This window comes from Nannospalax galili, unplaced genomic scaffold (assembly GCF_000622305.1).
Source record: "Nannospalax galili isolate Female #2095 unplaced genomic scaffold, S.galili_v1.0 scaffold43, whole genome shotgun sequence".
Classification (NCBI taxonomy): Eukaryota; Metazoa; Chordata; class Mammalia; order Rodentia; family Spalacidae; genus Nannospalax; species Nannospalax galili.
This window is the reverse complement of record NW_008353342.1, coordinates 8,308,568-8,313,042: the sequence shown is the minus strand read 5'-3', so window position 1 is coordinate 8,313,042 and position 4,475 is coordinate 8,308,568.

The following is a 4,475-nucleotide window of genomic DNA, read 5'->3' as shown; positions in this document are numbered from 1 at the left end:
GCATTGTATAACTGCATTAATTCAACTGTGAACCTAGAAACTTGCACCCACTAGTGAAACAGATGTCCTCTTGCTCTGGAATGTGTTACTGAATATGTTAAAGCTGTAGTGAAATGCTTCTTCTAATCATGTAGTTATTAAAAATTTTAAAAAGATAAAAAAATAATACTAATTCTTCAAAGCATAAAAATATGCTCCTTAATAATTAGTAGATGTGAAAAACATTACCATTGAAATCTACCTGATGACTTTATATTCATGTTCAGATTCCAAAGAGCTCAGAAAGTAACCAGCTGTCACTAGTAATAGTCAGATATATGGAGATTAGAAACACATGTGCAAACATCTTAATGTCAATTACACTGAAAATGAATTTTTGTGTATGAAACTGTGTATTTTAATAATGAAATGGAAATCTTTTTTAAAGGTTAAAACCTTGTTTAATTTTATGTCTTATAGGGTTTATCCTGAATACAATATTGTATAACTGTAATAATTCAACTGTAAACCTAAAAATTTACAGCCAATTTTGAAAAAGATGCATCTTAGCTCAGAAAATTGTTATTGAATATGTCAATACTGTTGTAATGAAATGCTTCTTCTAAGTATGTGATTATTAAATAAATAATTAACTGGGAAAAAAATATCCACAAGTGCTAGAGAGATGACTCAGCAGTTAAGAGCACTTGCAGAGAACCTAGGTCGATTCCCAACGCCAACATGGTGGCTAATGACCATCTGTAACTCCACTTCCAGGGGATCCGATGCCCTCTTTGGACCTCCACAGGCATTGCACAATACATGTGCACTTACACATGCAGGCAATACACTCAAACACATAAAATAATAATAATAATTTCTTTAAATCCATGAAGAAATAGTAAGGAAATATATAATTTGTTTCTCAATCCTAAACTTTTTGGAATCCTAAATGAAAACCACTGTACATTCAATCACTGGGCCTACAATTTAAATGTTGCAGATATCAGAAATTTTCATTACTGAAATGAGCATTTAATTCAAGGTAATAAGACAAGATGGGATCTAGCTATCATATACCACTAATATAATTTAGATTCAGAGAACTGTACTTAGTATATACTTTGTGAAAAAAATGGCAACTATCTCGAATACTTGAGACACAGATTCAAGTAACTTTCTGAATTTTCATTAATATGAAAAAGACATTTGATTGGCCAACCAAAGGTTGTCACCTTCCCTGAGAAAAATGATACAGGATCTGCCACACCAAAAATTGTGCTACAGAAGATGATGCAAAGAAACCTTTGGGTACAGATCAATAGCAGAATGATCAATATCAAAGAAGGGAGGCATATGTGTCTCCCTGAAACATTGTTCTAACCTATGTAATAATTTAGCATAATCATAGTTCATGTTTATGATGATTAAAGGCCAATTCTTCAAAAGTAACTTACTGTGATGGTCTTCTAGACTACTGGAATGTATTGAATAGATGATTAATTCCAGTTGATTAACAATAGATTTGGATAAACCATGGAATCTTGGCTTCCAAAGGACAATATTATTATGATGGAATAATTCCAAATTTTAAAACATATGACATAAGAACTACCTAGCCTTCAAGGCCACATGACTGTTATAATAAGACCTTAGAGATCACAATCAATAGGGACAACCTGGTAGTAAAGTTGAACCAACACTGGAATGAAGGATTAGTCTTAATAGGACTGAATCACCATAAACAGAAGCATGACGAGATGTTCCTCTGCTTTACCCTATCCATCTCACTTGTGTAAATCCTTCCTTGAACTTAAGGAGCCTTAGCTTTTTGGGTATTCAAGGAATAAGATGAATAAAATAGCTCCCTGGGGAGAGAAACAAGATTTTCTGTTTAACTGTATGTTTTGAGAACAGATAATTAGAAAGATAAAAGCATGACACTAGTTCTATTCCATGAATCAGGAGTTATGCTTGGGATGAAAAGAAGCATGCTGGGATTTGTAAGCATAAAGACCTTTAAAGTTCTGAGAGAGGCTAGGAATGTAGCTCAGTGGAGGAACAATTGTCTAGCACATTGAAGGCTGTGGGTTTAGTTCCCAGCATCACCATAGCACAGTCCTGAGGTAAAGACTTTTTCACCAATTACTACTTCTAACTAATCTAACCTTTTGCTAGATTTTTAGCAGATGAAGTGGATTGAAACACTGCTATTCCAAAACTCCTCAAAGTAAACAATGAACTCTCACCAGATACAAGACACAATAGTTGTAATTTTTCCATCAAATTTAATGTTAATTAGCATTTTAATGCATACACTTACATGTTTCGACATCCAGGTACAGCATACTGCAATGAACGCCACCAAATGAATCGCTTAGAAAGTAATTAATGCCTTTGTCAAGTAAAAATTGAACAATTTCTTCAGAATCCCATTTAACTCCATATGTAAGAGTTGATCTAAAATGACAGAGATATCATCACTATTAGGAACTTTAATAAAATGAGTTAAAGAACTAATTGAATATATTTTGTCAACTAAATGCCTCTTCTGTGTGGATGGAATTAACCATTTACTACCAGACTTAAGCAATTTGGGAATATAAGTACTGTGCTTTGTAAATTTTCTGCAAGACTAAAAGGTGAAGACAAGCAAAAAAAACTTCTTGGGCCACTGGGGTAAAACTATATTCTAGAATACAACTAACGTTTAAAAGAAAGTCAAAGGATGGCATCTTTGTATATTATTGCAGATATGTATATATAGACATATATGTGTGTCTTTCTAAAGTATGTATTAGAATTCCTAATTCAGTGTCTTCTTGGGTGAATAACTCTGTTGAGACTATCAGAAGTATGGAAAGAGTTGCATGAAAACTTCATTGCCTTCCTTGTTGAAGTAATATATTACACTATCAATAAATAATAATCATTTGCTGGATGAAAGCAATAGTAGTAATGCTATTAAATAATATTAATTGCAAAATATCTGTACTTGCTTCAATTATCACTGCCAATAGGCATTTGATCTGCATTGAAATATATGTCATATAAATTTATAGCCTCAATTCAAGTGGACTATCTTTCTCTGCATACCACAAAACATATTTTGTGGTAAACAAGGTTCCCAAGGTCACACACCAGGAAAGTGTGAAGATTTGGCACCAACACAGTCTTAGGTCAATCTAAAGTCTTTTCTACCACTTATGTATCACCTTTAGTCATTAAAGTTTATTTAATTAAAGTTATTCTTCTTAGCTAGCCCATGTCAAATAAAAATTAAAACATAAAAATTATTTGAAAAAAATAAAAACATGAACAGCATCTGGTAATAATAATCACCTAAGGACAACAAAACACCAACATCCTACAAAGAAAGCAAGTTGAAGCAAAGGGTCAGTCAACAGTCTGATTTACAGCTTCTATTTATGCTTAATATAGTACACTACAAGTTAATGAGAATTTCATGTCAAATTAAACAAAATTTTAAGAAATGAATGTGATGCCCATTAGCCCGTGTGTGATCATACGACTGCCAAAGTAAGATTTTGAATAAGGAAAATCAGTTGTTGTCAAACTGTAAATCAACTATTCTTTTCATTGCTCATTTCAAATATGCTTTATCTCATGCTGGCTTCATAGAAGGTGTTTGGGAGTTCTCCCTCTGTTTCTGTCTTTGTGAATAACTTAAGTACTATTAGATATAGCTCTTCTTTAAATGTCTGGTAGAATTCTGCTGTGAATCCACCTGGGCCCGGGCTTTTTTTAGTCAGGAGGTTTTGTGTTAGTGTTTTCAATTTCCTTATTTGTCATGGGTCTTTTTAAGCTGTTGATCTTTTCTTGGTTTAGCTTTGGTGAGTCCCATGATTTTAGATGTACATCTTCTTCTTGGTTTAGTTTTGGTGGTTCCCATGCCTTTAGGTATCTGTCCATTTTTTTTTTAGGTTTTCAAATTTAGTAGCATGTAGGTTTTATAGTATTCCCATATAATGTTCTGTATCTTTCTGGTTTCTGTTGTGATATTTACGGTTTTTAAAATATTCCCTTATAATGTTCTGGATCTTTTTGGTGTCTGTTGATGTTTCTCCTTTCATCACTATTTTGTTGATTTGGAGTTGCTCTTTCTTTCTTTTGGTTAACTGGGCTAAGAGTCTGCCTATCTTATTTATCTTTTCAAAGAACCAGCTCTTTGATTCATTGATTTTTTTCTAATGTCTTCTTTGTTTCAATTTCATTAATTTCGGCTCTGCTTTTTGTTATTTCTTCTTGTCTGTTGGGTTTGGGTTTCCTTTGTTGTTGACTTTCAAGAGTCTTGAGTTGCAATGTTAAGTCATTTATTCGTGTTCCTTCTGATTTTTTTAATGTAGGCTCTTAGAGCTACAAACTTCCCTCTTAGGGCTGCTTTTAAATCACTGGTAGAATTCTGCTGTGAAATCAGTGAATTGCACTGCTTTTAAAGTGTCCCAGAGGTTTTGTGGTATTGAGTTGTCCTTTTC